This window comes from Emydura macquarii, unplaced genomic scaffold, assembly GCF_026122565.2.
Source record: "Emydura macquarii macquarii isolate MOO-44397 ecotype Brisbane River unplaced genomic scaffold, CSIRO-AGI_Emac_v2 contig_1253, whole genome shotgun sequence".
NCBI classification, from domain to species: domain Eukaryota; kingdom Metazoa; phylum Chordata; order Testudines; family Chelidae; genus Emydura; species Emydura macquarii.
Window position 1 is genome coordinate 39370298 of NW_027131390.1, and position 13332 is coordinate 39383629.

Genomic DNA, 13332 nt, shown 5'->3' on the forward strand with positions numbered 1-13332 from the left:
CTTTCTTAAACAGGGGGGACCAGAACTGCACACATTATTCCAGATGAGGTCTCACCAGTGCCTTTTATAACGGTACTAACACCCCCTTTCTCTACTGGAAATACCTTGTCTGATGCATCCAAGGACCACATTAGCTTTTTTCACAGTCACATCATATTGGCGGCTCATAGTCCTCCTGTGATCAGCTAATACACCCAGGTCCTTCTCCTTCTCTGTCACTTCCAACTGATGCAACCCCAGCTTATAGCAGAAATTCTTGTTATTAGTCCCTAAGTGCATGACCTTGCACTTCCAATATTACATTTCATCCTATTTCTATCACTCCAGTGTACAAGGTCATCCAGATTTTTTTTTATAATATCCTGGTCCTTCTCTGTATTGGCAATACCTCCCAACTTTGTGTTATCCGCAAACTTTATTAGCACATTCCCACTTTTTGTACCAAGGTCAGTAACAAAAAGGTTAAATAAGATTGGTCCCGAGAACAATCCTTGGGGAACTCCACTAGTAACCTCCCTCCAGCCTGACAGTTCACCTTTCAGTATGACTTGTTGTAGTCTCCACTTTAACCAGTTCCTTATCCACCTTTCAATTTTCATATTTATCCCCAACTTTTCAAATTTAACTAATAATTCCCCATGTGGAACTGTATCAAATGCCTCACTGAAATCTAGGTAAATTAGATCCCTTTGTCTAAAATATCTGTTGTCTCCTTTTTTTGAGAAGATCAGGTTGGTCTGGCACATCTACCATTTGTAAAGCCATGTTGTATTTTATCCCAATTACTGTTAACCTTGATGTCCTTAACTATTTTCTCTTTCAAAATTTTTTCCAAGACCTTGCATGCTACTGAGGTCAAGCTATCAGGCCTGTAGTTATCCAGATCACTTTTTTTCCCTTTCTTAAAAATAGGAACTATGTTAGCAATTCTCTATAGCCTCTGAATTTACAGATTCATTAAAATCCTTGCTAATGGGTTTGTAATTTCATGTGCTAGTTCCTTTAATATTCTTGGATGGAGATTATCTATCCCCCCCATTTAGTCCCATTAAGCTGTTCGAGGTAATTTCTTCCTCCATATCCTCATTCCCATTAGCCACCCTACTACTATCCCAAGCTCATCATTAGCCTCATTAAAAATGGAGGCAAAGTATTTGTTTAGATGTTTGGCCATGCCTAGGTTATCCTTAACTTCCACCCCATCCTCAGTGTTTAGCGGTCCCACTCCTCCTTTCTTTGTTTGTTTGTTTTCCTCCTCTTTATATGGCTATAGAACCTTTTACTATTGGTTTTAATTCCCTTTGCAAGGTCCAACGCTACTTGGATTTTGGCCTCTCTCACTTTATCTCTACATGTTCTGACCTCCAAGAGGTAGCTTTCCTTGCTGATCCCTCTCATCTTCCACTCCTTGTAGGCTTGCTGATTTCTCTTAATCACCTGTCTGAGATGCTTGCTCATCCAGTTTGGTCTACAACCCTTGCCTATGAATTTTTTCCACTTCCTTGGGATGCAGGCTTCAGATAGTTCCAGCAACTTTGACTTGAAGTAATTCCAAATCTCCTCCACCTTTAGATGTTCTTCAGTCCAGTCCACTTCCCTTAATTCCCTTAATTTTTTAAAGTTAGCCCTTTTGAAGTCAAAGACCCTAGTCACAGATCTATTTTTGTTTATCCTTCCATTTAGTTTCAACTGAATTAGCTCATGGTCTCTCGAACCAAGGTTGCCCCCTACAACTAGTTCTTCTTTGAGGTCCTCTATACTCACCAATACCAAATCTAAAATGGCATCCCCTCTTGTTGGTTCAGTAACTATTTGGTGAAGGAATCTGTCAGCTATCACGTCCAGGAAAATCTGGGCCCTATTATTACCACTAGCACTTGTCCTCCAGTCTATATCTGGGAAGTTAAAGTCTCCCATAATCACAGAGTTCCCAGAAGTATTTAGTTCATTAAAAGCCTTAAGGAGGTCTCTATCCATATCCAAATCAGATCCCTGTGGTCTGTAACATACCCCAAGCACTATGCCAGGTGAAACTCCAGTAGTTTTCTTCCTGAATGTGATTTTTATCCAAAAAGACTCTGTCTTATCAATTCCATCACTTTTAATTTCTTTACAGTCTACCTCATCGATATACAACGCTACTCCACCACCTTTGCCTTTATATCTGTCTTTCCTAAACAGCACATACCCTTCAATACTTATACACCAGTCATGGCTACTATTCCACCATGTGTCCGTTATCCCTATAATATCTGGTTTCACTTCCTTTACCAGTAGCTCTAGTTCCTCCATTTTATTACCCAGGCTCCTTGCATTGGTATACAAACATCTTAATTTTTGCTGTTTGGCAAAATTTACCTGATTTGGCATAGTCATTCTACTGCCAATATCACCTATTAGACTAATATCTACACTACCCTTCCTCCTAATGTCCATTCTGCTCCCCACTGCTGTGTCCTTTCTTACTTCATTTTCCAGCTTTACCCGGCAAGTTCATCTCCCAACCGTCTCCCCCAACTCCCTAGTTTAAAGCTCTCTTAATCAGTTGTGCCAGCCTCCATCCTAGAACTGCATTTCCCTCCCTATTCAGATGAAGATCATCCCAAGAGAACAGTCCTCTGTCCATGAATGCCTCCAGTGACCATACATCCCAAAACCCTCCTTATAGCACCACTGCTTGAGCCATCCGTCGATCATCCGAAGCTTGTCACACCTTTGTTGTCCTCCTCATGGACAGGCAGAATCCCACTGAAGATCACCTGAGCCTCAATTTCCTAAGAGTCTTCCACAGACTGGCATAGTCTCCTTGATACGTTCTAGTGAGAATCTAGCTACATCATTTGTACCCACATGAAGGACAATCAGTGGATACTTTCCCTCTCCTGTTAGGATCCTCTTCAGCCTCAGGTCCACATCCCATATCTTAGCACCCGGCAGACAGCACATCCTTCTGTTCTCTGGATCAGCTCTGGTTACAGGCATATCTGTTCTTCTCAGCAGGGAGTCCCCAATCATGCAGACCTGCCTTTTCCTGGTAACGGTGCGACTCTCCAGCCTATCCCCTGTTCTTTCTGGCTGCAAATCATCTCGTCTATTATTCTCCTTTGCAATCCTCTGCAACTGTTCCTGTATCCTCCTGGGGCTCTTAATTGGTGGCATCTCTATTGGCTCATCCACTCTTTGTATAGGACTAGCTGCTCCTCTTCTTCCTTGACCTCCCACCTTCAGCAACCACCTGCTGTGCCCCTTCTTCATTTTCCAACTCCATAAACCTGTTTCTGAGCTCTATTTCTCTTCCATGAGCCCATCTTTTCCTCTGCTGGGTTCTTGCAGTCACATGCTTCCGCTGGCCACTTTCTCATTCTCCCAGCATTCTCCTTTCAGAGTTTGTTGGTCCTGCTTCCATCTGCAGGTCTGGGTTTTCCCCTTCAGCCTCCTTATTCCTTTGTTCCATCATCATCTGCTCGAACCCCCTTCTAAACTCAACCAGAGTTTCCACTTGCATCTCCAACCGCCAAATCTTCTCTTCCATCAGCTCTATGAGGCGGCACTTCATACAAATAAAACTCTTTTGAGGAACCCCCTTCAGAATCATGTACATCCCACAGCTTCCACATCCAGTCATCTTCATTGTCTCTTCCACTGCCTGGGTGACTACAACTACTGCCTCTGTATCTGTCATAGCCTTTCCCCTACTTCCTGTCAGTGAGAGACAAAAACAAAAAAAACCCCGCACCAAAACAACCCCCACGAGCACCCCAACAACACCAGAACACCACACATTCCCACTCAAATTCCCCTGTTTTCAGCTCTGTTTGCTGGCTCCTGTGCCGCTGCCTGATTGAGTGGCTGCCTTTTTAGGACCCCTAATTAGGGAAGCCCATCTCAGTACGCCATCCAGTACCAGCTCCTGCAAACTAAAAGAACAAAAACCAAAAAACCTGAAACAATACAAAAAAACCCCAAAGACAACACCACAAAATTCACCCACTGCCCCTAAGGCCCACTCAAACTCCCCTGTTTTCAGCTCTGTTTGCTGGCTCCTGTGCTGCTGCCTGATTGAGTGGCTGCCTTGGCATTTTGATAAATGCAATCAGAGCAGACACCACAAGCTGGTAATTCTTGCCTAGTTTTTGTAGGGTTTTTCCATTATTGCTTCTACAAAGGAAAATATTTGGTTTAACTTCCTTATAAAGCTAAAATGTCTTCAACACTAAAATTTTACAGCACATAAATCAATATATAGTCAGGGTTTGATTAAATGAAGTAAACAAAAGTAAAATACACCAAATATTTTAAAACTCTGCATGCTCTCATACAAGTTATTTTGTTATGGCCAGAAGAGTTAATAATCAGACATGCTACTGGACTGGAATCAATGTATAACTGAGTAGAGAGCTCAAATGTAATCTAGTGGACTGAGTTTGGGGCTGGAATTGACTGTGTACGGTTGGACAAGACACTTAACACCTCTCTTTCAGCTTTCCCTTCTGTAAACAAGGACAATAATATTTACATGCTTCTTATAGCTGCTGGCAGGATTAAAGTTTGTACAACACTTTGAGGATGTTAAGTGCTAGGAGCGAAGTATTAAATAACATTGTCCCTAGTGGGTGAAGAGATGATAATACTGATTGGGGAAAGGCCTCTCCACCCCACTGAACTCATGTCCCCTCCATATCTCTGACTAGCAGTAGGGTAACACACATACACCATGTGAAAGTTAGTCATTTGGGTAAAACAGACTTAATCAGACAGCTGCCAAAAGTCTCTTGAAAGTTCAGCTCCCTCCCTAACTGCTGGCACTCCTGCCCCCATAGCTAGTTATGGCTAAATAACCAGACAGCATCATCTGAGCAAATGTTGCCAGCAAATCATGGCTTCTACTGGAAAAAAAGGTCAAGCCACACATCTCTCTCCACCATATCCATCACTCAAAGAGAACAGGCTGAGCCTCCCTTTCACATCCACTGAATGTCATTCTTTCATTTTAAGGACTTTTTAAAAAAGATATTAAAAACAGAAGACCAGGATAATGTACTTTTGATCTAAGCAACATGCAATGCTGCTAGAGTAAGCTGTGGCCTACAGAGACAACATTACATACTTATCCACATCCCCAAAGCAATCATTTGGCTGACAGTCTGGAAAATGCTAGTGTTCTAAGGATTAAAAGCCACCCAGTGAATCAATTGCTACTTAAACCAAATGCAGATTGCTGAAACAATCTGCTTCTACAAATAAACCAAGTTTGTGTACCAAGTGTGCTATCATTCAAGCTTAGAAAGTAGTCTTGTCTAGATTCAGGTGGTCTATCAAATTGTTCAAAGGTCAGCTCCCTCTCCCGCCCTGAAGTGTAGTCCAGTAAATGGGGCACAGGACATCAGGATAAAACACATAAATCTAGTTTTGACTGTTTAGTCCATCTAAAGTAGCAACACTGTGTAAAATCATTTGGGAGGGCTGGGGGGAGAAAGAGGTCAACTGTTCTCTCTCATCCCTCCAACCCTTTCACTAATTCGCAGAATAAGTTATACAAAAATTACAACATACCTCACTGGTCTTCAGGCAAGACAGTACGTGGAATGTTTCTCCAATAGCTTTAGAACAGGAATAAAGCAGTTAAGATAGTTGCTCTGACACTTTGGGAAAGCAGTTTTACTACAGAAATTGAAGGCTTCAGATAAGCTTTGGGAACTAAACAGCTCCAATGAAGCTTTGGGAGCTGGGCAGGGGGAAGGGGAATTAAGGTGTGAAATTTTTCTGAGGGGGGTGGGAGGGCTGTACAATATACTAAATGGTCAACAGAGAGGTCATAACAAGAGCAAATGTCTATATCCTGAAGAGGGTTTTATATCATGCCATGAACTAGTGAATGTTGAAAAAAAAAAAGGTAATCCCTATTATTCCATCTCTTGCTAACTAATGAAGTAGTGATGGCTCATGTGGATTCTGAACACATTTTGTTTACTGTATATGTTTTCCTCCTCCTAGCTATATACAATGAAACCTTTTTCAAAGAGAACTTTTTCTTCCTTGTCACAAAGCCTGGGTCAATTAGTGCAACTGACACTATCTGAAATCAGACGTGTAAGTGACATGATCTCATTAGTTGCCGCCACTAAAAGCCAGTGTTCTGCAATAATTCTGAAACCAGAAGCCTTTCTGGTCCATATTAGCATTATGCACTTTTGTCTAGAAACTTAAGAGTTACTTCTCACATCCAAATCATCTTCAAAATCCTACTTTTGTTTTTACAATGTAATGTAAAAACATCCTTCAAACATTTTCCTCTCCCCTCAGATCTTACAGGCTAAATCCTTCCAATGTTTGAGGAAGAATACTGCCAGCTAATAAGACAGACTTTTCATGTCCACATTTTCTGTATCTATCAACTTCCTTATAAGAGAGGGGCATAAAAGGACTATTTACTTTTGTAAATAGTCCTCGTATGCCCCTGTCTTATAACATTGTTGGCCTCATAACATTGGTGTTTGTCCATTATATACAAGGTGTATATCAGGGTATCTAATATAATTCATCAAGTGCTGCTCTACGAAGTTACATATAGAGAATATTAACAGACACTAGAATGAAACTTCCTATTCATTTATCAAGTTCCCACTTCGGGAAGGTGAATGAAACATGGAGCAAAGAAATGTAGGCCTAGTCTACACTAAAAAACATTTGCCAGAATAGCTATCCTGGCACACCCTCCTCCTAGTGCAGATGCAGCTTTTGCTAGTATAGCTTGCACTGGTTTCCCCAATTAAATATGCTATACTGGCAAGAGCCCTTTTTTGCCAGCATAACTGCATCTACACTAGGGTTTTTGTCAACGTAGAAATGCCATAAAAAGCCCACCCATAACTGACATTAATATACTGGCAAAAGTTTCTAGTGCCGACTTAAGCTAACACTACATGCCAAGTAGAATCATAGAGTTGGAAGGGACCTCAAGAGGTCATCTAGTCCAACCCCCTGCTCAAAACAGGACTAACCAGGACTAACCTCAGCTAAATAATCCCACCCAGGGCTTTGTCAAACCGCAGCTTAAAAACCTCTAAAGATGGAGATTCCACCACCTCCCTAGTTAACCCATTCCAGTGCTTCACCACCCTCCTAGTGAAAAACTTTTTCCTAATGTCCAACCTAGACCTCCCCCACTGCAACTTGAGACTGTTGCTTCTTGTTCTGTCATCTGCCACCACTGAGAACAGCCTAGCTCCATCCTCCCTGGAACCCCCCTTCAGGTAGTTAAAGGCTGCTATCAAATCCTCCCTCATTCGTCTCTTCTGCAGACTAAACAAGCCTAGTTCCCTCAGCCTCCCCTCATAAGTCTTGTGCTCCAGCCCCCTAATCATTTTTGTTGCCCTGCACTGGACTCTCTCCGACTTCTCCACATCCGTTTTGTAGTGGGGGGCCCAAAACTGGACACAATACTCCAAATGTGGCCTCACCAATGCTGAATAGAGGGGAATAATCACTTCCCGCGATCTGCTGGCAATGCTCCTATTAATGCAGCCCAATATGCTATTAGCCTTCTTGGCAACCAGGGCACACTGCTGACTCATATCCAGCTTCTTATCCACTGTTACCCCCAGGTCCTTTTCTGCAGAACTGCTGCCTATCTCATCGGTCCCCAGTCTGTAGCTGTGCATGGGATTCTTCTGTCCTAAGTGCAGGACTCTACACTTGTTCTTGTTGAACCTCATCAGATTTCTTTTGGCCCAATCCTCCAATTTGTTTAGGTTCTTCTGTATCCTATCCCTACCTTCCAGGGTATCTACCACTCCCCCTAGCTTAGTGTCATCTGCAAACTTGCTGAGGGTGCAATCTACCCCATCCTCCAGATCATTAATGAAGATGTTGAACAAAACCGGCCCCAGGACTGACCACTGGGGCACTCCGCTTGTGACCGGCTGCCAGCTACACATGGAGCCATTGATCACTACTCATTGAGCCCTATGCTCTAGCCAGTTCTCTATCCATTTTATAGTCCATTCATCCAACCCATACTTCTTTAACTTACTGATAAGAATACTGTGAGAGACCATATCAAAAGCTTTACTAAAGTCAAGGTATATCACATCCACCGCTTTCCCCACATCCACAAAGCCAGTCACTTCTTCATAGAAAGCAATCAGGTTGGTCAGGCATGACTTTCCCTCGGTGAATCCATGTTGACTGTTCCTGATCACCTTCCTCTCTTCCAAGTGCCTTAAAATGGATTCCTTGAGGACCTGCTCCATGATTTTTCCAGGGATTGAGGTGAGGCTGACCCATCTGTAGTTCCCTGGATCCTCTTTCCTCCCTTTTTTGAAGATGGGCACTATATTTGCTTTTTTCCAGTCATCAGGGACCTCCCCCAATTGCCACGAGCTTTCAAAGATAATAGCTAATGGCTCTGAAATCACATCAGCCAACTCCCTCAGCACCTTTGGGGTGCATGGCATCTGGTCCCATAGACTTGTGTATGTCCAATCTTTCTATACAGTCTTGGACCTGTTCCTTCAGCACTGTGGGATGTTAACCTCCTTCCCATTCTGTCCTGCCCAGTGCAGTAGTCTGGGAGCTGACCTTGTCTGTGAAGACAGAGGCAAAAAAGGCATTGAGTACCTCAGCTTTCTCCACATCCTCTGTCACTAGGTTGCCTCCCCCATTCTGTAAGGGGCCCACACTTTCCCTAATCTTCCTCTTGTTGGTAACATACCTGTAGAAACCCTTCTTGTTCCCCTTCACATCCTTTGCTAGCTGCAACTCCAATTGTGCTTTGGCCTTCCTGATTTCATTCCTGCATGTTCGAGCAGTATTTTTATAATCCTCCCTAGTCATCTGACCAAGCTTCCACTTCTTGCAAGCTTCTTTTTTGTGTTTAAGTTCACCAAAAACCTCTTTGTAAAGCCAAGCTGGACGCCTACCATATTTGCTATTCTTTCTGCACATTGGGATGGTTTGTTCCTGTGCCCTCAATAAGGTTTCTTTAAAATACAGCCAGCTCTCTTGGATTCCTTTCCCCCTCATATTAGCCTCCCAGGGGATCCTGCCCATCAGCTCCCTGAGGGAGTCAAAGTCTGCTTTTCTGAAGTCCATGGTCTGTATCCTGCTGTTCTCCTTTCTTCCTTTTGTCAGGATCCTGAACTCGACCATCTCATGGTCACTGCTGCCTAGGTTGCCACCCGCTTCTACTTCCCCTACCAAATCTTCCCTGTTTGCGAGCAGCAGGTCAAGAGGAGCACGGCCCCTAGTTGGTTGCTCCAGCACTTGCACCAGGAAGTTGTCTGCAACACTGTCCAAAAACTTCCTGGATTGTTTGTGCTCTGCTGTATTGCTCTTCCAACAGATGTCAGGGTGATTGAAGTCCCCCATGAGAACCAGGTCCTGTGAACTGGAAACTTTCCCTAGTTGACTGAAGAAAGCCTCATCTACCTCATCCTCCTGGTCTGGTGGTCTATAACAGACACCCACCACGACATCACCCTTATTGTTCTTGCTTCTAAGCTTAACCCAGAGACTCTCAACTGGCTTCTCTCCAGTTTCATACTGGAGCTCAGAGCAGTCATAGTGCTCTCTTACATATAGTGCAACTCCTCCACCTTTTCGCCCCTGCCTGTCCTTCCTGAACAGTTTATACCCATCCATGACAGTGCTCCAGTTGTGCGAGTTACTCCACCAAGTCTCAGTTATTCCAATCATTTCATAGTTTCTTGACTGTGCCAGGACTTCCAATTCCTCCTGCTTGTTTCCCAGGCTTCTTGCATTTGTGTACAGGCACTTGAGATAACTAGCCGATTGCCCTACTTTCTCAGTACTTCAAATCAAGTAGTTCAAATCAAGTGTAAATGGGATGGCTCTTGCTGCCTCTGGTTCCTTACTTCCTATATACCAGGTTGTGGGAGCACTCAGTGCAAGTTTGATTACCGTGAAGTATGTTTACTTCCCCAGTAATGGAAGAAGGTATGATTTCAAAGAGAAATGTCGTAGAGTTTTTTGGTTTCAGCTGAAGCCCAAGGAGAGAGAGCAGGGCCTCAGAACCATGGAACCTGAAAACCCTGATGCACAAACAGCAGATTTATGGTTAAGATATACTATACAATAGCTGGAAGAACTGATAACTAAAACAAGCAGGATTAAAAAGAAGGGCACAGTTATCTGACATCAGCTTTTAAATTAGTAAACAATACACTTTGTTAAATTGCTTCCTAACTCTTATGAACACAGTGGGCTTCATTTCAAAGACTTATACCTATATCTGAAGTGGAGCAGGCATTTTAGCTGGCACCAAAACTTGCTAGCCTTCTATCCCCACTTTTCAATGGGGGCTGCTTAACAGCAAGATTTGTAGAGAATATCTAAAAGCAGGAGACAAAACTCAAAGGTAAGACAGGCCTGAGTGCAATTCTTATACCCTCACAATTCAGTGTCCAAAAGCTGAGTTTGAGAGATCTGCACATGAATCTCATCATGAGGGCTATTAAAATAAACCCTTTGACCGTTCTGCTTGGAAGCCTCCTGAGGTTCGTGCATGAACTTAAAAAAGAAAAGTAGACCTGTTTGTTTACTAGGGAGAAATATTGTCAAGATGCAAAAGGAGCCATCTGTGCCCCGCAGACTTTGACTGCCACATCCAGAGCTTGCAGACCAGGTTTTATGCATTTAGTAGGGGATGTCTAGAAGGCAAATAAAGACAACAGGCAAGTGGCCTGGATTCAATCACGGCTATACAATTGGACATTTAACATTGGAAACAGTTTAGACAGACAGATTAACTGCATTTAAGTGGTCAGAAGCTAAACAGCTCAAATCATTATCTGTAAGCCAATTTTTAATACACGTATGTGGCTCTTGCTATATATTGAAAACTCCAGATGTGTCCTGGAACTGCTCCTATTATTGTCCTAAGACATACAAATTGGAACCATTAAAAGGAGGAAGGACAGGTCCTGAATACAGGGAGACTGTTCAGTTAACATATGCCAACGATTTAAGAGTTCTGAAACACAAAGGAGACACAGTTGCCCTCATACCTGAAACCAGCCTACTTATAACATTAGCAAAGCAGGAAGAAGATTTACCAGCAACTGAATTTTCAGATGAAGAAGTCTACCTCACTCTAGATTACTGCTAAGGTGGTAAGCAGTGAGGAATGAGATTGCTCAGATACTATTATTAAGAGTAAGATTTTGTTATGGGTATTTTTAGTAAAAAAGGTCATGGACACGTTGCAGGCAATAAACAAAAATTCACAGAAGCCCATGACCTATCTGTGACTTGTACTAAAAATACCCTTGGGGTGGGGCCTCCTGCTCTGGGGGAACCCGCAGCCCCAGCTCCTGCTCCAGCCCCAGAGGCCGACTCAACCCGGATGCTGCTCCGGCCCTGGGCTGACCCGGCCCCGGTGGCTGCTGCCCTGGGCCATTGCTCTGGCCCAAGCTGTTGCTCCTGAAGCGGGGTCTGACCGTCAGCTCCGGCCCTTGTGGCCACAGCTCTGACAGCTGCTCCAGCCCCGTCACTGTGGTGGGTTGTCAGCCGAAGAAGTCACGGAGGTCTGTTAAAGTCATGGAATCCATGACATCCGTTGGATACTTAACTATTATATGCAAGGAAGATAAGCCTATGCATTGGAGAAGAACATACCTATAGCACACCAATGAGACAGCAGAAGCAACTTATACATCCTTGATGAGCCAGTAGACAGGTAATCATGTAACCAAACAGGCCTTTATTAGCGAGGGGAAGGAAACCAACTAGTAAGAAAAGAACCCAGAACAGACATTAGCAAGTTCTGGATAAACGAAAGAGAAATCTTTTGACCAATAAAAGATAAAAACACGAATAAGATATTTACACATTCTGATGACTTTAGATTTTTGCTGGTCCATGTTTACAATTTATTTTAGAGTTCACTATGGACTTGTCTACACAGGGATATTGACCAGCATAGCTATTATAAGAACAGCCATACTGGGTCAGACCAATGGTCCATCTAGCCTAGTATCCTGTCTTCCGACAGTGGCCAATGCCAGGTGTTTCAGAAGAAATGAGTAAAACAGGTAATCATCTAGTGATCCATCCCCTCACCCATTCCCAGCCTCTAGCAAAAGAGCAATCCCTGCCTATCTTGGCTAATACCCATTGATGGACTTATCCTCCACAAACTTATCTAGTACTTTTTTGAACCCCATTATAGTCTTGGCCTTCACTACATCCTCTGGCAAAGAGTTCCATAGGTTGACTGTGTGTTGTGTGAAGAAATGCTTCCTTTTGTTCATTTTAAAACCTGATGCCTATTAATTTAATTGGGTGACCCCTAGTTTTGTGTTATGAGAAGTAGTATATAACACTTCCTTATTTACTTTCTCCACACCAGTCATGATTTTATAGATCTCTATTATATCCCCCTTAGTTGTCTCTTTTCCAAGCTGAAAAGTCCTAGTCTTATTAATCTCTCCTCAGATGGAAGCTTTTCCATATCCCTAATCATTTTAGATGCCCTTTTCGTACCTTTGCTATGTAAAAGCAGGTGTTATTCTTGTTCTGCTCAGTCCAGACAGAAAGTACACTCCTCTGCTTGCCTTCCTGGAACAACAGCAGGGCATAGCACTTACTCACACCCCATATACAAGCCCATTTGGGAGACCCCTTGGGAATGGTCAAGAAGCTCATGCAACAGCTTGGTCTCCTTGCTTAGTGTCCAGTCAATGATGGGCGCAGGACAGGAATCTGCACAGAGGAGAAGCTCCTCCGATTAGAGATACCACCCTTCCAGCTCCCCCCAACCACAGCCCCCCCGCACCGCACCCTCCCTCCCCCCAACCGCAGCCCCCCGCACCACCTCCAACCCCCAACTGCAACCCCTCCCCCTCCCCCAACCGTAGCCCCCCCTGCACGGCCCCCAACTGCAGCCCCTCCGCCTCCAGCTGCCCCAACGCAGCCCCTCCACACCACCGCTACCTCCAGCTCCCCCAACGCATCCTGGCCTGGCCGCACGGCACCCCACTCACCTGCCAGGCAGTCCCGTGGGGGTGGGGTCGGGGGGGCGCACACAGGCAGGCTCCGTGCCGTCCCGAGAGCGACTCGAGTCCGCTCCGCCCAGCAACAGCGCGGCCGCTGCCCGCTCAGCCTGAGCCTCCCGGGCGGGGCGGAGGGCGCCCAGGGGCGGAGCCTGCGAACCATCGAGCGAGAGCTAGGGGCAGAACGGCACAGGAGGGGGAAATGAGGGCTCCTAACCATAGAGAGCGCAGATTCCGTGCAGAGCGGCTTGTGCAGCCTCCTTCCTAACCATAGAAAGCGCGGGGTCGGCGCAGAGCGCTGCAGGCGGGCGGGGGTCTC

The 13332-nt window shown here is 44.5% G+C and overlaps 1 protein-coding gene across 2 annotated transcripts in view; it reads right to left on the minus strand.

The window, feature by feature from the left end:
- TMLHE (trimethyllysine hydroxylase, epsilon) overlaps nucleotides 1–13123 on the minus strand; it is a 35089-nt gene extending 21966 nt beyond the window's left edge. Inside the window, exons 1-2 of one of the 2 annotated variants that reach the window (XM_067548551.1) lie at nucleotides 13005–13034; nucleotides 12505–12723 (exon numbers count right to left, since the gene is read on the minus strand). The gene's annotated coding sequence lies outside the window, so the exon portion shown is untranslated. Of the gene's footprint in view, nucleotides 1–12504; nucleotides 12724–13004 lie in introns of both variants that reach the window. The other variant, XM_067548553.1, reaches the window with a different exon arrangement.
- Between the last annotated feature and the right edge of the window lie 209 nt (nucleotides 13124–13332).